Here is a 25,157-nt window from a genome sequence, read left to right on the forward strand (position 1 = left end):
CAACAGATTTGTCTTTCTGATAAAAGCCCTTTCCCATCCCCAACTACTCCCACTCTGCCATGCCTTATGCCAGTAAGAGGTTGAGAATGCCCTGTTTATCTGTGCTCAGGGAACAAATAAAACCAGGAAGACAACAGTTGCAGATTGGTGTCCGGATTGGCAAGGTTTGTTTGCTTGCTTGTTTGTCTTGTTTGCTTTGCACAATCTGTTATAGATACTTTTCTCGCAAGGGTGGGGGGGGGGCACAGCCTGAATCAAATTCTTTCGTCAGAAAAATTGTTTGTGCTTCGTTCCCTGGTATTCTCACAGAAGGCATCATTAGAAGTGCAAGCTTTTGCATAATGCTGGACATGAATGGTGTGTTTTCTCTCTCCCTAGTCACCACTAGCAAATACTTCTTTTTCTGTCTCTTAAACATGACATGTTTGCAGCAATACAGTCATTCACCCAAATATTTTGCTAATTTCTTTTGCTAGCAGAAAGAAACAAACAAAAGAAAAGTCTGCTTTACGATTGCATGTGAATACAATCCTACCCATTCTGCACATTTCATCAAATGTCTTGGGATGGGCATGTGTGCTTCAGTTTGGTCCTAAGGTAGCAGGTAGCAGGTAAATTAAGCCTACAGGGAATTTCTATGATAACACTTTTTTTTTCCTTTTAAAGTATTGTGAGTGAAGAGCCTTTTTTTATATAAAATAATAGAATCAGAAATGAAAATATATTTCATTTTCCTAGTGGTTTGAAAAACTCCCCTTTCTATAAGATGCTTATGCTTTCTGCTAGTATGCCAGGCTATTGTAATAAACCGTGCAATTTTGCATCTATTAATAAGTAAATCCCATTGAATTCTGTGTGGTTTGCTCTCGGGTAATTGGGTAAAGGACTGTAGCCTTAGAGCAGGCATGGCCAAACTTGGCTCTCCAGCTGTTTTGGGGCTACAACTCCCATCATCCCTAGCTAACAAGACCAGTGGTCAGGGATGATGGGAATTGTAGTCCCAAAACAGCTGGAGGGCCAAGTTTGGCCATGCCTGCCTTAGAGTGTATAAGGGAAATGAGTAAGAAAGTTCAAGCTCCTTGTTTTAGCCCAGAAAACGAAGGTCTATGTACATAGGGTGTCCTTATTTTCATTGGAGAAATGTTGGAGGGTATGGCTCATGCATATATATTTGATTATGTTGACCTCTTAGCAACCTGTCCATATAGAGTAGGGGTAGCCAACATGGAAACGTTCAGATGTTCTTGGACTTCAACTCCCATCATCCCTGACCATTATCCATGTTGGCTGGGGCTGATGAGAGTTGTAGTCTACAACACGTAGAGTTCATAGCATTGACTGCCCCTGATACAAGCACATGGTAAGTGGTGATGCCAAAGATGAAGATCAAATTACTGAGTTCTGTTGGCTGCATGTAAATGAGATGGGCAGCAAACATGGGAGTCTGGGCCTGGGGTTTCTGCTCACACCAAGCTTCTTGTAATAACTCTGTAAATCTCAGGTTCCTCCATGGGCTTTTCCAGCCATCACTTTTCTGCCAGAAATACTGTGATGTCAGTAGTCAGGGAGAGCAGGTGCTCGTGCATTTTTGTCACCCATATCTAGGTGTGATAAAAAACAACAGGCTACTAACATCTTGAGAATGGTGGCTTCCATTTCTAAAAGGAAATTCAATTGGAGAGAAGCAGAGAACTCAAGTGCCCCCCTGGCTGAAGGAAACCGTATTTAGCCCTACTATAGCTTCTCAGATTTAACCAGGTTTCATTTCGTTCTCAGGCCTATTTTCACAGCTATAATAAGGTCTAGAAACTTGATTAAAACTAAAAACTGAGATGCACAGGATGCTGAAGCTTGCACCAGGTACCTAATTTTGCCTTGTTTCTCTTGTGCAGAATCATATAAGTGCACAGTTATAGCAGGCAGGGATTATGGATTTGAGATTAAAATATGCCATTTCTAACTATGGTGTAGATTTATATTTCTTTGCTCATGTGTGTCAATATTATTAATCTACGTGATTTCATAGAATTTCAGAATCAAATTTTTCTGGTTTAGAGTTTTGTATGCTTTCTTACTCTGCCCCCCACTAAAAACATACATGTAAGATTAAAAAATAAAAATAAAATCATTATTTGCATCCAGGTTCGTTTGAGGGTGTATTGCTTGCTGCCTCAAAATGTTGTGAAGGAAATTCTACAAACTAGATTTTTTTTTGGTCAGTCACTGTGGAATGGCTCTTCCCTCACCTGTGGAGAAAATTACTGGAAATACTGTTGTTGTTTTGCTGGACTCCTCAGGGATCGCACTGTGGGGGAAAAATCCCTTGCTGGCTGCCTTGCATCGTGCATTTTTATAATCTGCCTGTTTCTGAAATACGCATTCCTTAATATCATTTTTTCCCTAATCACTTTTGCCTTCTCAGCGCTTTCTGGAACTGTTTTACCAGTGCCAGACTCACAAGTCTATTAGCTGCAAAATGTTACGACTCGAGTCTTCTGTGATACAGCTTTGCAGTATTCCAAAACACATATTAGAGAAATACCTTTATTAGGACAACCAGAATTTTCACCCTGTGCAGTTTCCTTATATTGCTGAGTGCAGACCCAGAGCCAGTCTCTGAGGGAAACAGAACGACGAAGCTGATGAGAAATCTGGCACACGGGTCCCATCAAGCCCAGAAAACAACCACACATACATCCAGCCCTGCATGCTTTCCTTTTGCTGTGTACCGTAGCATATTTGTATGCATAGTAAGATATCTCGGGCAAATGCACAAGGTCTGTATTCCCACCCACCCCAATCGAAAGGAGTTGTTGTGCAGCATTGGTCTGATGGTAGGCGCACTGCAAGGAGTGTGTTGGGGAATAGAGATCTCTATTCACATTTAGGGGAAGAGGCACAGCTCCTGTTCCTTCATGGTTGCAATTGCAAATGGCACTAAAATCACAGCCCCTCACTCGTCAACACCTCTCGTAGATAAAGTGATGATGAAGAGGCCTTGCCCTCAGAGTAGACAGCCACACCGACCTTATTGAGGATCCTAATCAATTTACCCCCATCCCCTGCCACACCCCGTGTGATTAATTGAGTTGTTATTACCCATTGATTTTCTCACCCCACCCCTTTCCCCTGAGATGGAGCAGCAGCAAGGAGATCTATGGAGCATCTGGGGCTGCTGCTTGCAGAATAACTTACTCCTCGTTGCCAGGGTGCAGAAGTCCTGCACTTTTTGCCAGTCCTGGGCATCTTGCGTGCAAAAGCAGAAGTCACATTCAATGGCTCAGAGGACGGTTTCAACAAGATCCTGGCCATTCCAGGTTTAGGTGTACTATCATGTGCTCATCTCAAAGACCACCAGGGAGCCCAGCACAGCTGTAACATTGCCCGTAGCAGCCAAGTACCGTAGCCTTGGAATGTGACCCGTTTAATCTCTGCTGATAACTTTTTGGTGCTGTTTTCTTTTAGCTTTCCTGGATGGTTTTATGTCACTCTTCTGAACTGCATTGTTTTAATGTTTTGGTTTTATGGTGGTTTCGCTATCATTTTAATTCTTTGTTAAGGCGCCCTGGAGAACTTGCTGAAGGGCGGGGGATGAATCCCTTAAATAATGATCACCAAATCATTTCCCCCAACCCACCAAGTTATCACCCCCTTTCTGTTGGAGTCCTTGCAATCTCAAGCGCGCGCACACACACACACACACACACACACAGTATTTTTCAGGCTACCACACCCCATTTTTCCTCCTGTCCTGAACTTATTCCCAATAGTGCCCCCGTCTCAAGTGGGGATACTCTAAGCGTGCAGAAAGAGGGCAGATCCATACCATACATTTAAAGCTCATGGAATGCACATTTAAAGCACATGTCTTCCCCCAATGAATCATGGGTACTGTAGCGTGTAGCTCTATGAGAGGGGAACACAAGAGGTGCTTTAAAAGTGCTTTAGGGGTAGTGTGTGGGTCTCAGTATTGTGAATCGAATCGTCCGAGGTTAAACAAGTTCTTTTCAACAGCCCCAATCCTTTTCCATTGTTCCCTAGCAGAAGAAATGGAAAGTGTGAGGTGAGATGAGGTGAACGACTAGGTGGGGCTCCTTTTCTTTCCATTTCAAGTGCTGAGCCGATAGATGAACCCCTCGAAGGGCCTATATGGACTTTCTCTTCTCATTAAGCCTCCAGTCAGAAAAAAGCTTTGGCGTCAGTGTCAGAATCTGGGCAGTACATCAGGTTTCCCTCCCCAGCTCTGGGCTCACCGGATTTTTACTCCTACTCTGTCAAATGAATATCACCTGGTTTCTGTCTTGCCTTGACAGCTGAATAGATTCTGAATGTGTGGGCAGAGTGCAGTGCAGGATTGGGTGCCAGGTTTATATCCAGCAGAGAAAAACTCATCTGAGGAATGAACCTCTAGCTACATACCCACACACAGGTGTCTTCTCCACCACATGTTTGTGTGTGTGCTCACACTCGCACACACATAGAATTGATGTGCCAGTTTCAAGCTGCATCCAGTCAAAGGATCACAGTTTTGACCAGTTTTCTGGGTTGCAGCCTGTGTATCTTGCAGTTTTAGTGTGTGTTTATTTTAGGACCATCTAAAATAGTATCTTGCTCTATATCATATAATCATGGAGTTGGAAGGGACCCTGAGGATCATCTAGTCCAATGCCCTGCCATGCAGGAATATGCAGTTGTCCCATATGGGGATCAAACCTGCAACCTTGGCGTTGTCAGCACTACGCTCTCACCAACGGAGCCATCCAGGCCGTTGTTGTTAATCTTTGTTTGTATTGATTATTATTAGTGTTGTATATTATCAGTGCTATGTTTTGTCCTGGCTTCTCTGGTGTCTGTCCTAGCAGGAGACCCTATCTGCTGCTAATTTGTGGCTGTAAGTATCTGTACTGCTGCTATGTTTTTAAATAGCCATTGTGCCACACACAAATAAAATCGATCTCTTCTATAATGCCAGTAAGGAGTGGCAGGTCGAGGGTGAGCCTCTGAAAGTGAGTTAAAGGACATATGGCATTGTGAGATTCATGGATTCTTGTCCCATGAGCATGATTGCAGTGGATTAGGGATCAGTGAAATCCAGGGTCCTGTTCTGTAGCCTTTTCACACTTTGGTAAGGACTTATAAGTTTTGTATTTTATGTTTTACTCTGTTTGCTAATGTTGGTTCTTTCTTACCTCACCCTTAAATGCCATGCTGGGTAGTGGTTGTTTTACTTCTTAAGCAATATGAACCCTAAGGACCATTCTGTTTTAAAGGCTTGTTGAACCTGCATGAACTGGCAAACCACTGGGTGCCATGATTCTATTAATAATTCTAAATATTTCTGACAAATCTGAAAAAATCCAGCGTTTTCTCAGGCACTGGTATGAGGAATCTGAAACAGAGCTGATGTTTGCATGCACACTTGAACGAGTGCCTAGAATTAAGGACTTAGTGACCATCTCAAGCCTGCTTTCTCCTTGGATTAATTTTATGGCGTACAGGGCTGGAACACTAGAAACTTGTGATGCATTCTTCTTTCCTTGAAAATGTGCCCCCGCAATCTGAAATTGTTTCCTGTGACTTAAGCTAAAAATATTGCTTTCTGCTAATGAAGCCTACAGTGCTCAGAGGGAACAATTGGGATTGTAGCGCTTCAGAACTGTGGTTTCATATAATATGCAATTTTGTTCAATGAGGAAATCCCCAAGAAAGCCACAGAGAAAAGGTTAGCTCCTCTCAGAGGAGCTAACCCATAAAATATGAGGGGGTCATTTCTGGTAACACATATGCCAGTATCACAGTTGACTTTCAGTGGCTTGATTAATGAAAGAAGTATTCTTAGAAATAATAATATATAGAATCGTAGAATTGTAGAGTTGGAAGGGTCATCTGGTACAACGTCCCGCAATGCAGGAATCTTTTACCCACAACCCTGAGATTCAGAGCCTTACATAACAAAGGATGAAGTTTGCTCAGTGTCCTAGCCAGCCAGCCTTGCCCTCTTTCAGAATTCTACATTCCATTTTACCCCCACCTACCCACCACAATCAGGGACGCGGGTAGCGCCGTGGGTTAAACCACAGAGCCTAGGACTTGATGATCAGAAGGTTGGCAGTTTGAATCCCCACGACGGGGTGACCTCCCATTGCTCGGTCCCTGCTCCTGCCAACCTAGCAGTTCGAAAGCACGTCAAAGTGCAAGTTGATAAATAGGTACCGCTCCGGCGGGAAGGTAAACGGCGTTTCCGTGCGCTGCTCTGGTTCGCCAGAAGCGGCTTTGCCATGCTGGCTGCATGACCCAGAAGCTGTATGCCAGCTCCCTCAGCCAATAAAGCAAGATGAGCGCCGCAACCCTAGAGTCGGTCACAACTGGACCTAATGGTCAGGGGTCCCTTTACCTTTACCCACCACAATCAGCCAGTAGTCTGTAACCACTGAGCATGTTTAGAATTCATTGGACTGTTTTTGCATTGTCCTTGCCCCCACAAAACACAGTGGTACCTCGGGTTACAGACTCTTCAGGTTACAGACTCCACTAAGCCAGAAATTGTACCTCGGATTAAGAACTTTGCTTCAGGATGACAACAGAAATCGCGCGGCGGCAGTGGGAGGCCCCATTAGCTAAAGTGGTACCTCAGGTTAAGAACAGTTACAGGTTAAGAACGGACCTCCAGAACGAATTAAGTTCTTTACCTGAGGTACCACTGTATAGTTTTTGTGATTTTTCAAGAGCCTGCTAGTAATTTCCTCTTGTGTGTGGTCTGTGGTGACGTTTGGACTACATAAGAGTCCATACTCACCTCTGAACTTTAATAACAGGTGGAATAGCAATATATACTTAAGGTCCAATCTGTGCCCTCTCGCTTTGCTCAGTGCTCTTGCAAACACCACAAGAACTCTCCCTGCAAGCTACTGATTGCGGGAGGAATTTCAGCAGTGGAGGACCCTGCTCATCCCCATAGCGTTTATGTGGCTCTTTCAAAGCATTCGGAATACTTGTACATTATCTCAGTAATGCTTATGACTCCAAAAAAATAGGTAAACATTACCACACCTGTATGTCAGAGAGTGAGGCAAGACAAGGGAAAAGCTTCGACCTTCAGCCACTGCAAGACCCCACCAAGCATCTTCATCCATTGTGGAGACCAACATGCATTAGAAAAAAAAGTGAGCATGCAAAACTCATGCAAATATATCATGTGCCTGTAAGGGTTTTGGGGGGTGTTTTTTTAAGGATTAACACTGCAAGACAACATTTGCATTTTATAGGTATACACTTCTATATCTATCTCTGTCTATAGCGATATATATATGATAAAACACGGTCTACCAGCATATGTCTCATTAGATCAAAATGAGGTCCTTGCCAACAGAATTCTTCAAGGATTTGATCTATAATTAATGTAATATGCAAACTTTGAAAATTATAATACAAATTGAAGCACATATCCATCCTTAGTGCAATTCTTTGTTACACAAAACCATTTCTGTCTGGCTAACCTTTTTGCTACATCATCCATTCATTTGTCCGCCCTCCACCTTTCTCAAATTCTAAAAATGGCATGCAGGCAGTATGAAATTTATTAGGCTCTTTAACAAGAAACTAATAAATTGCCCATGGCCAGAACTTGCCAGACTTTTATCTCTCCAAGCTAGCTAGTGGATCGGAGGGTGTTGGCTGTTTCCCGGCATCTGCTTAGCTTTGCTATATAAGGCATCCTGCCACTCTTGATAGTTCAAATGTTAAGGGATTTTTCCTCCTCTGAAGACCTGTTCTCCTGACCTTCTCCATGGCAGCTGTAGCCCGTGGCATCTACAGTTTCCATCTACCTCCATGATGACTTCCAGGTACATCAGCCTGCAGTGATGTGTTGCATGCTGCTACCTCGCACTCAGCTGGGCTTAGCAAACACAGAGGTGTACCAAAAGCTGGTGTGTGAGCTTAGCATGTGGATGAATCATGCACACGACCACCTGATGTGTCCCGAAGATAGCAAAGGCTGAAAACTGCAGCTGTCAGGAGCTGGGCGGTGGGCCCTGAGGCTTGTGACCACAGCAAGGATGCAGAACTTGTGACCACCAGATGCCATCAGCCCCAGCAAGCCTGGCCAGCGAGCAAGAGAGATAGAAGCTGTAGTCCAACAACATCTGGAGTGCCGCAGGTTCCCCATCCCTTCTCCAGCAGCCTGTGCACTGAATCATAGAATCATAGAATTGTAGAGTTGGAACAATACAGAAATCTCAGCTGAAGCATCCATGGCTGATGGGCTTCCAGCCTCTGCTTAAAAACCTCCAGTGAAGAAAAGTCCATCACCTTCCAAGGGAGTCTATTACATTGCTGAACAGCTCTTACTGTCAGAAACCTTTTCCTGATGTTTAATCGGAATCTCCTTTCTTTCCACTTGAATCCATTGGTTCAAGTCCTACTCTCCGGAGCAGGAGAAAACAAGCTTGCTCCATCCTCCATGTGACAGCCCTTGAGAGGTTTAAAGATGGCTATCGTATCTCCCCTCTGTCTTCTCTTTTCCAGGCTGAACATACCCAGCTCCCTCAACTGCTCCCCATAAGAGTTGTTTTCCAGACCCTTGATCATCTTGGTTGCCGTCCTCTGCACGTTCCAGCTTGTCAATATCCTCCTTAAATTGTGGTGCCCAGAACTGGACACAGTACTCTAGGTGTGGTCTGACCAAGGCAGAATAGAGTGGGACTATTACTTCCCTTGATCTGGAAATGATACTTCTGTTGATGCAGTGAGCCATGCCTGTTGCACAAACAATCTTGTTAATTAGGTGAGCTAGTTAAGAGCGGGGCCACTCAACAATGCCACCATCCTCTCAAACACATTGTCCTGCTGTGCCCAGAGGACTGGTGTAGCGCACTGATCACCCTTGATTCTCATGAGCTAAGCACCTCTCCTTCCGACCGTGCAGTGGGCATATTTGAGGGCCTCGCTTTTTATTGGGCACTTCAGATACTTCTCTGAGGCACGGATGGTGCATTGGGGTGAGCTTGGGGTGTGCACGCAAAGGAAGGATGGGAGCTCTGACAGACACCTTGATTGATTGAAGCGGTTACTTAGAGGCTCTCTCTTGTGTATGATGGATATTTCTCTTTCTTAGAAGAGGGGAGAAAGATGACACATGATTCCCCCAGCTCTTTCCTCTAGCGGCACTTGTGCGATTTACATTAAGGCCTATAACCGGGGTTGGAGTAAATGGAGCAGGTTTGCAATTAGTTTTCAAAGTACTTATCTCATTAAAGTAAATGAATTATTGATTTAGTGACACTCATGCTTTTAGTGAGCGGCACAGAGCCATCACTGCTCTGTTCTCCAGCTCGGCGAGCCAACGGCCAGCCCCAGCAAACTTGCTTTGTGTGTGGTTTTTCCCCTTTCCCCCTTTTTTCTTTCCACCCCCTTCCTCCCCACCCTCAATTTCTAATATTTCCTGGTTCTTATTTAGCTTTGTAATTGAAGTGGATCCATGTCAGAAGGGAGCGGTGTGAGGATTGGAAGCCTCCGAGATTAGCTTTAAAGGGAATCATTGGAGAAGCGGCCGAAGGAAGGAAGCCCCATTATCTGAGTAGGGCACTTTGTTCTATTTGGGAGCAAGTCCCAGTTGCCCAGTGTGTCAGGGAGCAGCCTCTGCCAGGGACAACTGCAGCAATTCTGCCTGGCTCTCTCTGCCAGCCTTTTCCTGGAGTGCCTGCAACAGCAACAGAAGTCTGCCCATTTGGGGAGAAGAACCCAAGGGCAGAGGAAAGGTCCGTGCCTGTCGATTCTGCAAGGGCATTTGCTGGGTGGCACGGTACTGGCACAGGCATGGGGTCATGACCCCAGAGAGATGGTTTAGCATGTCATTTCCTTGGCTTTCCCTTCTTGCCTGCACCCATTCCAGGACTTTGCGGGTAAGGAATCCAAGCCTGAGAATTGAAATTTGCATAGAGGAGCCTAGACGGAAGGTTACAGAACTACCAGGGCTAAGCCAAGTGCTTCTAGTTCAGGACGTTGTCGTGGCATCAAGAGGCAGCTTTCTCTTGCCCAGATATTAGATGCTGCATTAATAGCAAGGGAATGCTCCAAATATCTCCATCCATCCTGTGTCCTTTCCACTGCCCCCACAACTCTGGCCACCCTGCCTGTAATGTCTGGAGTGAGGAACAGTGTTTTTACGAAGCCACCATCATTCTGGGGTGCGCTAGAATGTGATGCCAACACGTGAAGGAGAAAATCCATTTATTTGGGCCTGGCTGGTTTGACCGCTTTGCCATGCTAGCTCCCCATCTGTACCCTTGAAAGCGAAGTATTGGCAGGTGGTTTTATGTTCATATTAGCCTTGCAAGCTTATTCACTGGGTTTTTTTCTGAAATAACTGGTGTCCAACGTATGTGCACGTTCCTACACAGTGCTGCTGGATCAGACCAAAGGTTCATCTTGCCCAGCATTCTAGCAGCATCTAGCCAGATGCCCCTGGAAAACCCACAAGCAGCCATTGGAGCCAGGTGGCAGAACCTTGCATGAGTTCACTGATGTGAAAAAGAACTTTCCTCTATCTGCCTTGAGTCTGCTGCCAGTAAACTGCTGTGGGTGACTCCAGATTATAATGTTATGAGAGACAAAGATAGCCTCTACTTTCCCCTTTTTTGGAGAGGAGGCCGCTTCTGCTTTCTGTGAAACTGGTGACCTTTCAGAAATGTGTACCTCAAATCTCCAAAGCTCAAGGCAGCTTCCTACAGAAAATAAGCAAGAAGAAGTTAATACGCACCATACAATCAACAATAGAAGCAATGCAAGAACACAGTGCCCCCACCACCCTGCCAGTGTCCACAAGCCTTTCAGAAGAGAAGGGTTTTGCATCCTCTCTGAACAAATAAACGACGAACCTCAGTAGAGAGGCTGGAAAAAAGGCCTTACATCTTCCCCACAGATTCCACACCTCATGTGGTCTGGACACAGAGGTTGCCCTGCAGAACACAAAATGGTCTCTGAGGTCTGCTGGTTCCAAGCCAGAAAGGGCTCTAAAGGGTTACAGCCAGCAAATGAATGGGATACCTGTGCAAGAAAAAAACCCAATTGCAGTGTATGATGACAATCCGGCTTCCTCGCCCTCCATCGCAAGGTGGCTGCTGGCCAAAGTACCCTAACAGGACAAGCTGGGCTAGTGTACTAATTATTACTACATTTATGACCACATGGTCCCTGGGCAGGATATATATGTGGGAGGGGCATTCTAAAATTCACATAATTCATACCGAAACATTGAACACCATTCCGTGGAAGGAGTTGACCCCTTTCAGTTAAGACTACTTACCGTGTTTTTCACTCTATAAGACGCACCAGACCACAAGACGCACCTAGTTTTTGGAAGAGGAAAACAAGAAAAAAAATATTCTGAATCTCAAAAGCCAGAACAGCAGGAGGGATCGCTGCGCAGTGAAAGCAGCAATCCCTTTTGCTGTTCTAGCTTCTGTGATAGCTGTGCAGCCTGCATTCGCCCCATAAGACACACACACATTTCCCCTTACTTTTTAGGAGGGGAAAAAGTGAGTCTTATAGAGCAAAAAATACGGTAATTGTGCCTTCAAGGCCTGGAGAAAGAGGTGCCCTTTGACCTGCCAATGGAAAGCAAATAATGTAGGTCCAAGCAGCATCTCAGAGTGGAGGCCATTCCTTCTTCCTCACCACGGAGAAGACCCCTTAATGTGCCCCACCACCCCATCCCTAGGGTAAGGTATTGCAAGTAGGGCCTCTCCTGCTGGCTTTAATCCACTGGATTTTCTCCTCCCTACGTGTCATGCACAACTAGCGTGAAGAGCAATGTTTGCCTATGTTGCCTGTGCAGAGCCCTCACCCCAGCGGTTCTCTGATTAGCTGCTGGAAACATGGCCCCCTTTCCCTGTGCAAAAGCTCTTCTCATTTAATTAAAAGTGTTGACATTGGGACCAGCCAACCCACCCACCTGAGAATGCGCCGATAAATTAAACATTACGCTTTTAATGGCCCATAAAGAAACTCTCCACTGTTGCTTGTGCATGGAGAGGGACAGAAAATAGGGAAGAGGTAGGGGGCAGGTTATATAGCCAGATAATCTGAGCTAATGAATTTAATTAAACAGCAACATTAATTTTGGAGTCGCAAAGGAGGAGGAGACAGGATGTGGGACATAACAGGAGTACTTGAAAAGCCTAATAGAGAGGGAAGGGAATGGGGAAGTGGACATAGTTTACTTGGAGGGTCTTTGGTTCACTCAAAGCTGCTGCCCATGCGGTGATGGTGGTACATATTTATATAGAGATATATATGTGCTGTGTTTTTAAAATATTTGTTGTTTTGTGGAATGTTCTAAGTGTCTGAGTGCACAGTTGGAGTGGACAGGCAAAGTAGAAATTACTGAAATAAATAAAGCTCTAATGTTGCCCCCTGCTAGGCACAGTAGCAGCCAGTGTGGAACCATTGAGTTGCTTCAATTTACCTGGACAGGATGGGGCGGGGAGGAGTGGCAGGGAGGTCAGGGCTCCATTGGCGCACTGGTGGAACAAATCCAGCCTAGGGAAATGCCTTTGCAGGTAGGAATGGTCCAGTGTATAGGAATTTTTAAATCTGGAGCAGGGGTGGCTAACCTGTTCCCCACCTCTAGATCTAGATCAGCAACCCTTTTCAGCCTGGGGCCGGTCCACCGTCCCTCAGACCATGTGGTGGGCCAGGCTATATTTATTGGGGGGAGGGGGAATGAACGAATTCCTATGCCCCACAAATAACCCAGAGATGCATTTTAAATAAAAGCACACATTCTACTCATGTAAAAACACACTGATTCCTGGACCGTCCATGGGCCAGATTGGGAAGGCAATTGGGCCGCATCCGGCCCACAGGCCTTAGGTTGCCTACCCCTGATCTAGAGGCTTGAATTTGGTACTAAACCCTGCCATGGATTCTCCCCTGTGACCATGGTCAAATCCTCTACATGGGTTTTGCCACTTGGGAAAGTTATAAAGTGTACCTATGTCTTCCTTGGAAATGTTTTGATTTAAGAGACAAGCAGACTGATAACCTGGTGTTGCTTGGAAATTCTAAGGAACAACGACCAAAAAAAAAAAATCAGTGCAGTTTTGAAATCAGTGGTTAAAATCAGCACCATTTAGAAAGGTTCATCTGGATTCAAAACGGCACCCAAACATAGACAAAAACCTGCTTGATCTCAGGAACCATCATGCAAACTTTGCAAAATTTTAAGAAGCGCCCAAATGCATAGTTAACAACTTTCCACAATATATAGCAAACAAGAATGAAATATTAGAAATAACAAAGAATCTGGAAGAGAGAGGGTATACTGCAGGATAAGGAGAAATCACTTTGTAGTAGTAGTAATAATAATATTAAAAAAAACTTGTGCTAAATAAGACTGGTCTTCAGGTGCTTCTCTCACCTCCTATCTTGCATGAAGTTTGTTGTGTGTATTCTATCTACAACTCTGCATGCTCAAGAAGCACCAATAACCAGCAGTCTTCTCACCATGATCCTCTTTATCTGGGTGGCCTTTTCCATCTCCAAACTGCCCTTTCTCCCAACCCGAGTAAAAGCACTGGCTAATTTCAAAGGAAAGAATTAGCTAGGAATCACAAGGGAGGGAGTGCTCAGGACCTTGGGTGGAGACCCTGTCAGTAGCTGACACCGTTCATCACTGACTGCTGTCCTGTGGCAGGAGGAAGATGTTGAATTTCTTGCTCTGATTATAAGCAGCAATGTGTGTGACACTGAACTGTATTGCATTAGCTGCCTGCAATTGTCCAGCAAATTTCCTTTTTCTTTGTTGATTCCGCTGTCATGGATGTTGCAGATACTGCAGTTGTTGTTGATTTGGGGTTGTTGTTTTCTACTCTCTTAATCCCTGCCTTACTTGATCGTGCAAGAGTGAACTGGAACTCTGTGTTGCACAAAATTCTGCCTGCTCACATGATGATGTAGTACTTAGTCGCACTCTACCCCTCACACGAGCTAACCTGGCTGGTAAGATTTTTGAAGGATGGCTGGCCATTGAGTGTGCAAAGGTGCCTGCCTTGGTAGACGTGAAGATTTGGTAATAAATTGTTATTGGCACTGCCATCTCACCCCCTTCTATTATTTATTTCCCTAGGGTCTTGTCAATATGTCTGGGTCCCTAAACACTCCACTGCCAGGATTCGCTTATGGCAGCGCAGGGAGATGACTGATCTCAGCACACGCACCCATGGGATAGATCTGAGACCTGCATCTCAGCCACAGGGGGCCCAGGGTATTCATTTAGCAAGTGGGTTTTTTGCAGAATGAGGGCAGCACGGAGTTTCTTTGTAGTGGCCATGTTACTGCCAGGCTGAGTTGCAGAGGAGAGCTTTCTGGGCGATTTCCAGGGAAGCCACAGTGATGGGGGCGGATATTATCACGGCATTAATGGAAGCGAACCCCGGCCTAATGAGCTGTGATTCTCCCTGAATTGGGTTCACAGAGGCAGGAATTTCCATAATTGATCTCCATACCGTATGTCACACAGTCAGAGCACCCAGGAATCCTTAAAAGGTGGCGTTGGCTATGAGTGCAAGGAGCGGGCGAGAGTCAGAACTTATCCTCAGCAACAATTTGCAAAGAGGACCTTCTCCCAAAGCAACTGTGGCTCTGAGGAAGCAAAACTCCAGAGCTCAGTAGCAGATGCAAAGGATTTGTTGCTCCAGTAAAGCCTGTTCATATGTTTGTGCTTCAGCTGGGAGCACATCTCTTCCAAAAACTAATCCATTCGCTTAATTTGTACTTGTATCTCCCTTCGGCACAGAGGTGTTCACAGAGTTGAATGGATTGCAAGAAGCAGAAAACTAGAGGGCAGGACTGGCCCACCCATGAGGCAAGTTGAGGCAGTTGCCTCAGACAGCAGGAAACACAGGGGCAGCAGATCCCGATGTAGCTCTTCATTCCCCCCTTGTTCCTAATGTAGATCTTCACTCACCCTTTCTTCCCTGGAAGGCAGGGGAACACCATTTTGTGGTTCACCTCAGGTGCCAAAATGTCTTGGGCCGGCCCTGCCTGAGATGCAGAGAGCGCTTTGTTAGCATTCCTCAGTCAAGATGCTTAACTTCTATGCCTTCCTGTAGATCTGAAGTTCCCTTATTGCCCCCGGCCTTGCATCCCACCCAAATAACTGTAATGACTGATTTCAACTAGAAAATAGCCTTTTGACAAGAATCAGCATTTACGTATGGCATGCCTGAGTTGTTGAAGAAAGGGAATTGGGGTCATCGGAAGCAGCAATGCACAGGCATGGCCTCAAGATGGCTTGGGACTGCTTATGGTCGTGAGGATATTAGCACATGGGAAACTTGAGCCTTTAACACAGTGTTTCCCAAACTTGGGATTCCAGCTGTGGTTTTTTTGTTTTTGTTTTTTTTGTACTACAGTTCCCACTGTAGTCCCTGACCACTGGTTCTGCTAGCTAGGGATGATGGGAGTTGTAGTCCAAAAACAGCTGGAGACTGCTTTAACATAAAAGCATTGCATCTTCTGGGTAAGTAAACGACCTACCACAGCTTAGCTTTGCAGCAGTGTGGTTGTGAAATTAAATAGCTCCTCTGAGCTCATTCAGGAAAAAAATGTAGGATCATGCATTTGTAATAAAGAGGTTTAAACCAGAACACAGCAGGCTTCATTCAGTTCCCTCTGACCAGCAGCTGGCTCCTTGGTTGACCTGTACAAACAGGAGCATGGATCATATTGCCGCTCTGTTTCTGAAGCCTGGGCAGGTTTCCGGAATCTCCTAGGAAGATAATAACACATGTTCGGAAAGAATGTTGCCAGTCAGCAAGCAAATGGCATCGACCGTGGGTGTGTTAGCCATAACAATAATTGATTTCAATTCTTCCTTCTCTTCTCTTTCTTAGAGAGCCCAAAGTGACTGAGCACCACGGGGGAAGCTTGGCTGATTCCAAAGGTAACACAAGAACTTCCTTTCCTTGGCACAGAAGCCTGGGGGTGGGGGGAGAAGGAGAGGCTGTTGAGGGGAGGCCCCCTCTTCACCCAAGTGTGAGTCTAGGGACCACTTTGGTTTGCTCAGGCATAATTCACTTAGGAAAGGCATAAGATGACAAGATCATTGTTCTCTAGCAGATGCACACAGGAGAAAGGTCCACGTAGGTTCATATTTAATCTCAAAAGAGAAGAGCGTTTGGTCAGCTGCCATCTGCTGAATCTGCTAAATCTTATCTACAGTGCTAGTATCTCAGAGCCTGGAAGTGAAGCTAACACTTGGTAATGTTGTGGTGGTAGTAAATTAATGATGATAATTGATCATCGTTGTCTTCGTCGTCATCATTGCTTCCAGATGACTTGTTCAATGAGCATTCATCCTGCTTTCCTTATTTGTAGGGAGATTAGAAAATGTCGGCTGTTTTTTGAGCATTTAATTGAGTTGGTTTGCAGCGAGGTTAGATGAGGCTGCTTAAAAGCAAGTGTCATCCCACATTTTCCGGTACACTTTCCCATCACTTTCCTTACCACAAAAAGTCAGAATTTTTTGGGATGCAAGTTTGTTGCACGAGAGTTCCTACTTAACTATAAATGTGCAAACTGAATATGCTGGTGTGTGGTTGAATCCCACCCAAATTAGTGACAGTCTGGAAACACCTATTAATAATAATTGATGTAAGGTAGACCTGTGTTATTAGGCATACTTGTATCACAAATGAGGACTGAGGAATGGCTGTCTGAAGTCACCTAAGTGAGTTCACAACTGAGGTGGGGTTTGACTCATGGGCTTCCTGGCTCATAGCTTACAAATGTACGTAGCTACAACGCCAGATCAGTCTTTGGAAAATGAGGAGGGATTAAACTCACACAATATTTTTGCTGGTACTTTAAGATAAATGACGAATGAGTCGCGCTAGCACCATGGGGCTTTCCCCTCTCTTCTCCTCACTCCCACATGCCTCCCACATTCCCCAGAACAACTTGGTGGGGGTCAGGAGACACCGCCCCCCCCCCGAGGAAGGAGAAGGGAGATGGTTCCATCTGACAAGCAGAAATTCTTGTGCTGGCAGAACCATCTCCTAAGCTCCAATTTGAATTCCACAGTACATGTTTTGAAATGTTTTGTGAAATGGATTTGTATTCTTAAGTGTTGTAGCCGCTTTGTGGTGGATTTCTTCAAAAAGCAATGTATAAATCTCACAAACAAACAGATAACAGCTCAGGATCATAGGCTGCCCACCACTTCATTACAGTGATAGTCATCCCCAAGATCAACCAGGGTGGTAGAGATGAGATGTGTGGCTTTACTTTTGCTTTGTTTTAAAGTGGATAGTTGAGAATTGGGATGATGGTGATGATTATTATATTACTTCTGTATAATTATTTCAGTAATTCTACAACCACCCCATAGGGTAGGCTAGGATTGTTCTTGTTACTACTACTATATAAGCTCTTGGGAGAGGTTGAGAATAACAGCTTGTGCAAGGTCACCTAATGTATTCATGGCAGAGGCAAGATTTCTACTTGAGCAAGCATTGCCAGCTTGGTGCCCTCTTGGCACTCTCAGCTCCCATCAGCCCCAGCCAATGTTCCAAAATGATGAGTACAGTGGTTCAAAATCTGAATGGCACCACTACTCCCCAGTTCCCAATCCCATACTCCACAGTTACACAAGGCAGTTGTGTAAGTCCTTCTCCTTCTCCCAGTCATGTAAAACATCAGACGCAGTATTCTTGCCATCTGAATTTCCTCACCCCAGCTCTAAGGCATTGGCAAATGTTTACAAGGCGCGCACTTACCACGGAGCCTGCAGCACACCCAAGCCTTGTTCTCCTAGAGATGCCAGAACTGAGTTCTAGTGGGTTCCAGTTGCAAAAAAGCCCTGGCCCTCAGCATCTCCACAACTGTACCATAGCTCCTTCTTACAGTCACATAACCACCCCAACATGAACAGCAGAGCCCTGCGGGAGGTTAACTCTGGGGCAATGTACCCTGGAGAAGCTGAGGAGTTTGCTCGAGGTCTGTAGCAAAACTCGATTCATTTGCTAGTTTAGTGTGAGCTTCTCGCCTGATCTTTTGATTGGCACCATTCAGGGTCGTTAACCAAGATGACAGTCCAGCCTGGTGCCAAACAGGTGTATGCGATTTCCTAGTGTGTTAATTGCAGATGGATTGTGTGTGTTCATGTTGGACAAAGTCATTTATCACCGTGCCACGTTCTTGCTGGAGTTATTCATGCCCCCAAAAGTACACAGCCTGAGAAGCCTGTGCCCAAGGATGGAGAACAGGGGCAAGAGGCACACACGTGCCACAGAGTCTCAGGCTTTGGTGTCACTGGGACAGCCATCACTGAGCAGTCAAGGTCTTGGCTTGTAAGCACCCAGCTGTCAGTAACTGCCCTGCCTTCCATGCAGAACACCAGCATCCTTCTGACATTGTAGCTGATGGAGGGGTTAATGTCAGCCCCTGATCCGTAATTTAGGAAGGGCAAGAATAGCTATTCACTGTGCTGAACTCTGGAGAATTGCACACTGGGGTATAATCCAATAATGTAAAACAGCAGCTGTGCCATAGACCAATCAAATCATTGTATGAATTAACGGAGAAGCAAATCAAAGGCTACGCAGCAGAGCACTTGGCTTGATGATTGTATTCCCAAAAGGACCAGGCCCTCTCCCCCTTGGAGAGATTTGAAGGGGGAAGTGGGGTTTAACAGGTGCAAGTCCCCCATTGCCATCATGCTATGTTGGGGGGGACAGAGCTGTGCCAATGGGATATGTGAAATCTTAAAGGGATAGAAGCCCCTGCCCTTTTTTAGAGTCTCACCCTCCTCTCTGAAGCACACAGTTCAAGTCCTCTTCACATGTGCATATAAGAGGCAGGTTGGGGGGGGGCTTCACTCCTCCTGGGCTTGGCAGGAGCAGCAGAAATTCAGCACACTTGAGCGGGACATTGTGTATGCTATTGAGAAAATCAGGTGGGGCTTCATTCACTTAAGGCATTTTGTACCATTTCTGGGGCCCTGTTTAATTTTCCCCTCCTTTGTGGACAGAGGAATAATGTGGCCTGATGTCCAAATACATTAGCTTGGCGTTCTAGGGGCAATGGAATCATCCAAGGCCCCAGTGTTCAGCTTGCTCACCGTCAGCGCAGATGGAGCTAAATTTTGCACAGATGACGTTGATGCTGCTCCATTTCTGTGTCTCCTTTCTTCCTGTTAGCATCTCATATAGCAGGCATAGGAAAACTCAGCCCTCCAGATGTTTTTTGGTCTACAACTCCCACGATCCCTACCTAACAGGACCAGTGGTCAGGGATGATGAGAATTGTAGTCCCAAAACATCTGGAGGGCTGAGTTTGCCTATGCCTGTCATATAGCATAATGCATGTTGCAGTGTCCTTATGCAATGCATTTTGTGGTCACTAGCAGCCAGCAATGAGAAGGTGGGTAAACTCATGGTGTGGTGTCACAATGAAGGGCAGAAAGGGAGGTGGTGCGTTTTGTAGCATCTAGTCCTGCTCTTGGGTCATCAGGAGAAGCTGGAAACTGGGCTTCCCTGTCTCTTCACTGCTCTTCAGTCCAGAGACACCCTGTGTCTTGGGAAAAAGAGAAGAAAAGAAGTTAAATGGGCCATCACATGAGAGTTCTCCTTTAAAAGTCACTGGGAGTTCTCTCCAGAATAAGGGCTGCCAAAGAATGGGCACTGGGCTCCGGCAGACAGTGGGTGCTTTGCCAAGAGAATGAAGGTTACTAAGGCTGGCCGAGAGTGCAGCCTCCATTTTCTGGTTTGGAGGAGTGTCTTGGGCATGAGGTTGCTAACAGTAGAGGGCGCCGCGGCACACAAGAGGCCATTTGGGTGCTGATGTACAGCTCCCACTAACCTTTCTTGGGTCCTTCTGGCATGCAACTGCCCCTGAGTCTGAAGCCCTTGCATAGTCCAAGAACTTAGCGTGGATTGAACCATATGGGCAAAGCACAGGAGAGTTAGCCAGTACTCCGCAGCCTTTGATGCCCAGGTAACCCCATTTCCCGCCTCATAGCCATAATCAGAAACCCCAGCCTAGTAGAGAGATGTGCTCTCCCCGTCAGCGATAAAACGAACACCCTGTTTGGGTAGGAAGCCTCGCAAAACCTCCCTGCAGCTGTGAGCATGGCACCAACAAAATTAGCAAGAAGATACAAGATCAGGTCCTTTCGGAAATCAGCTTAGCTAGCAAGCTTTTGGGGACACAGACTTCCCCGCACAGTTGACACAACGAGTGTCTGATTTTAGTTAGGCCTCGAGGCCTTTATTTTCTATAACCTTGGAGTTGGGAGAACTGAATCTCTTGTCAGCCTGGAGGCTCGCTGCCCTTTAAAACAGGGGCTGTCTGTGTCACCAGCTGCCCTTGTCCTCCTTAATCACGGCAAGACCTGCTTATGGTAACAAGCCAAGGGCCAGAGAGCAGCAAGAATGCCTGGAGGCTCAGCACCAGCAGGGAGGAAGCTGGCACCTCACAGGTTAATTACATGAGCGGCCAGTTTCCTTATTGACAGGGTAGCTTAGAAAATGCTGAGGCAGGACATACACTGCAGAGTGTCAGAGCGGCGGGAGCCTCCGCTCCCAGCTGCCTCTCTCTTTCTCTCTCTCTCTTTCTCTCTCTCTCTCTCTCTCACACACACAAACACGCACATACATAACACGCATCCCCACGGCACAGAGCCTCCACCCCCACCCATCCCATCCACGGCAACCTGTCAAGTGAGCCCGCTTGTCCGTGAGCTGAGGCGCCTCTTCTCTCACATCCGGCCAGAAAACCCTGTGCTGCCAGCCAGCCAGCCTGCCCGCCCGCCTGCCCGCCTGCCCGCCCTGCTCCAGGACCTCTGTGGGAAGAACAGGTCTGGCTTTCTTCCCTCCTTTTTCCCTCCAAGGGGCTGGTGTTTTCGTGGTTAACCCCACAGAAAACCCAACCTCCTGTTGTCAGGGTCTTACTCCCTCGTCTCAGCTGCTGCCCTCCTGGAAGCCACCAAACCCCCAACCCCCACCTGCGATTCCTTCACCAAGTTGGCACGTCATTTGCCCATGGCAGTCTCCGAGGAGGCACGCGGTGGCCTGCATCTGGTGTCAACGGGACCGCGCCTGTGAAAGGAGGGAACCCCGGTCAGCATCCCAGGACGGAGAGAGCCGGGGGTCCGGGGAGACACCCAGCGGCCTGGGCCGGACCACCTCTCTGTGGCTCTGTGGACATCCCGGCTGCCAGCATGATGATGTATTTCTGGGTAGGTCCCTGCTTTGGGCGAGTCCCGGTTGCCTCGTTTACGTGTTGTTGCTAGTTTCCAGAGTTTTGCTGGCTGTTTGGAGGTGGGTGTTGGCAAGCAAGGGGTTTTGCTACTTCCTCATTGGCTGGTGGGAACGGGCCTTTGCATTTATTTTCCTGTTCCACCCCCCTCCCCAATTCTAGGGTTTTGCTATGAGCTCTGGGTGGACTCTTGGTTAATCTGTCCAGAGGATATTCTTCAAAGTGTTGTTGTTAGCAAGGTGAATTCTTTGGTTTTTATGCTTAAAAAGCCACTAAGGGGCCAGGGCCTAACTGAAGGTGTGTGGCTCTGCAGGGTTCTTTGGCACCTTGTCTCTCCACCCTGTTCTTCTCTGGAATCACAGCCGATGGCAGCTGAAGCAGTAGATCTCTGTCGGCCGGGCAAGAGCCAACTCTATTTGTACGTGTTACTTGGAAAAGTGGAATATGCTGGCATTACAGGTGAACCATCGCCTGCTATCCTGGGAGTGTGTCTTGTGAGTGGAGGTTAGGACAACTTACAGGATCTTTCAGCAGCCCTGCCACTTACTTCCCTGTACCTTTCGTTATCATTGTGCCTGAATTCCCGACAGATTAGTCTGCACGGAATGAAATCTGAGGCCCCCTAATTCATTGTGTGTTCTGTTCCAAGCAGAACTCCATGTCTTCTCTGGCTTTCTCTTCTGCACCACTGCCCTCATGCAAAACTGGAATACGTGCAGTGCAAGGGGGGCAGTCTGCCACTGAAAAAAAGGTGCCGAGCAGCTGGATTATATGTGGAAAGGGCCTCTCTGAGCGCTAGTCCTTTAAGCCGTCAGCATCCTCCTTTTAAATCTACAGGATACTACTGAACGCTCAGCCAGGTGAAGAAGGAAACAATTATGAAACCCAAGAATACACTTCAGCCTTGACTGCACGTTGTTGGGGTGAATGAGGGCCTGGCTGGGAATGGAGTGTAGATTGAAGATGAATGGCGCTGGACCTTAGTGCCCCAGTGGCAGGTGTTAACTTGTCTTAACATTTCCTGGGAAAGCCAATGCCTTATTCCAAGAGCTTTGTTGGAGGTGTTTCTCTATCTATGCTTGGCAGTTCCAAATTCTTATGAGAGTACTGTGTGGAAGGAAGCTGCTGTCCTTTCCTCTTCCCCCAACTTATTGCCCAGACAAACTAGAGTGTTTGATTTTACGTTTCTGTGGTCCAGCTCAGTAGCAGGGTGCTTCCAGATGAGCTGTTTATTGAGCGTTGATCCTGATTTGTTTGAGGGACGACTATCGAAAGTGTCACCCCACACTTTCCTGTGCATTTCCCCATCACTTTCCTTATTGCTAAAAGTCCAATCTTTTGAGGAGGTGGGCTTTGCTCAAGACTCCCCAAACCGTTGTAATTGCAGGGCAAAACAGTAACCATCTGGAAGAACCTGCAGTCAAGGCAGTAGGGTTAGATCTTGAACAAGAATCAAGAATTATTTGTAAGACTTTGTTTCACTTGCCTCCCAGCATCTTTTCGTCTTAATGCTAATCAATGGGGGGGAAATTAAATTTGCATATAGATTTAGATGAATTAGCATATGCAGATGATTAGTATCTAAAGGAGGGGTGTTTTTTGCTATGGCAGGCGGTAACTGGCAGTGACCAACAAGAAATGGATTTTGAGGTTGCTCGATAAAAATATCAAACCAGTGTGTGTGGCTGATACCGCAAAGGTAGATTCCATTCTGGGGAGCCCTAGAAAATGAATCGAAAACAAAACTGCCAATATGATAAAGCATTTATCCAAATATGTAGTGCGACTGCACTTGAAATGCTGTTTGGTCGTCACACCTCAAATAAGACTTAATGTAGGACTGGAAAAGGTGCAGAAGAGGGCGACCAAAATGATTGCTAGAGCAACTCCCCTTAGGAGGAAAGTTTACAACATTAGGGTATTTTAATTTAGAAAGAAAGGCAAGCAAAGCGGGACATAATAGAAGATTTTACATGGTGCAGAGAAGGTGGAAACAGAGAAGCTTCTCTTGCTCTCAAAATGCTAGAACTCAGGGACATGCAGTGAAGCTGAAAATCGGAAAATCACAGAACTCATAGTTATGCTATGAGATTCAATCTCACAGGAGTCAGTGATAGCCACCTACTTAGATGACTTTGAAAGAGCGTTAGATGAATTCATGAAGGATAAGGCTACCAATAGCTACTAAGCATGACGGCTGTATGTTTACCTTCAGTATTAGAGGCCACATAAATCTGAATACAATTCTGCTGGAGAACAATGGGACGGGGCTGTTGTGTTCTGGTCCTTCGAGCTTCCCACAGACATCTGGTTGGCTACAGTGAGAGCACAATGCTGAACTAGTTGGATCTGTGGTCTGATCCTGCGGGGCTCTTTTTACATACTAGCTGTATGACATTTGTTTAAGCGACTTCAGCGAAATGAATCTGAATTTCTGTTTTACTTCAAATGGTACTTGTAGACCCAAACTAGGAAAGGTCATCATACACTAACCCTTTGCTGTAGGAAACTTTGCCCTCCGATATCCAGGCTAGGTTCAAAGCAGTCTTCATCAGTCTTCAGCCAGCCTTTTGGACTGCACTGCAACTCTCATCAGCAACAGCAAGCTGCCTGGGTCTGATGGGAGTTGTAGCCTAAAATATCGGAAGGGCACCAGCTTGGCAAATCTACTTTAAAAGATGGGGCCATGAAATGCATTTGCAGTCCAAGAGAATGACCAGCACTATTGCTGCCCAGTCCCTGAACACGTGAGCCTGACTCACAGTTTCCCTGGCTGGCTGGAAAAAAAATGGCAATTGGACTGTGAAAGTGCAATATGAATTAAGAATGGTAATGGAGCATGTGCAAAGAAGACTGGAAAAGGCAGTCCCTGCCTAGGCTTGGTAACAGCACTATAATGAATAGAAGTGGCTTGTGTGCTTTTGAAAAATGGGTGTTCTCATAGGCCCAATTTAAAAGAAAAGACGGGGGGGAGCTGCCATCTGATTCACAACAATTTTCTTACCCTGTACAAACAATGCTGGACCTTCCTCTCCAAGCTTGTGTATTCAAGGCTAATATGTGATCCATGTATACAGCTGTAACTGGCAGCACCTTCCACTATCTCAGCAGCTGAAACAACCACAGGAATTATATTTGAAGGTACTGGGGATTACAGCCATACCTTGGATCTCAAATGCCTTGGCTCCAGAACAAATTGGCTCCCGACTGATCGAATCCTGCAAGTGAGTGTTCTGGTTTTCGAACGATTTTCGAAAGCCGAACATCCGACGCAGCTTCCGATTGGCTGCAGGACGCTCCTGCAGCCAATCGGAAGCCGTGCCTTGGATTTCGAATGGTTCCAGGAGTTGAACGGACTCCTGGAACACATTCTGTTCAAGAACCAAGGTACGACTGTATTTAGGTCACACATTAGGATCGTCCACATTAATGCATATTGCAGAAGGCCAGGGCTGTTTGTATGAGAAGAAATAAATTACATAAACTAGACCTGTGTGCCTCCCTCATGCCAGTTTGAAGGGTGGGGGCATGAGTGTGCAGGAAGCACACTTTTTGATCAGTGATGAAAATGAGAGACAGGGAGATCTTGCTACAAAGAAGGATTGCAAGATGCCCCTCAGGGCTGATTCTCACTTTGCATTTTATACTCAGGTATGCATGCACAGAATTAGCCACATGTCTAAAAAGCTCAGTAGTGAGAGGCAGGAAAGATCAACCCACAGCTTCTGAACTTTAAAAAAGTATTTTGACTATACACATGCCCATTTCTTACCCTTGATATGTTATGCATATGTTAGTTATGAACAAAACATAAAGCAAGACTTTTCCTTTCTTTATTATAAAACTTCATTGGCAATGTGAATTCCCAAAAGTCCTTTATTTTTTCATCTTGGTGG

General features: G+C 46.0%; 1 protein-coding gene across 2 annotated transcripts in view; it reads left to right on the plus strand.

Moving 5' to 3' along the window:
• Positions 1–25,157, plus strand: part of RBFOX3 (RNA binding fox-1 homolog 3) — a 225,372-nt gene that overhangs the window by 113,831 nt on the left and 86,384 nt on the right. Inside the window, exon 2 of one of the 2 annotated variants that reach the window (XM_081899817.1) lies at positions 15,897–15,946. The exons of the other annotated variant lie outside the window; for it this stretch is intronic. The gene's annotated coding sequence lies outside the window, so the exon portion shown is untranslated. The remainder of the gene's footprint in view (positions 1–15,896; positions 15,947–25,157) is intronic. 2 annotated transcript variants of the gene reach the window in all.

The sequence above is a fragment of the Podarcis melisellensis genome, assembly GCF_964234715.1.
Source record: "Podarcis melisellensis genome assembly, chromosome: 2".
Classification (NCBI taxonomy): Eukaryota; Metazoa; Chordata; class Lepidosauria; order Squamata; family Lacertidae; genus Podarcis; species Podarcis melisellensis.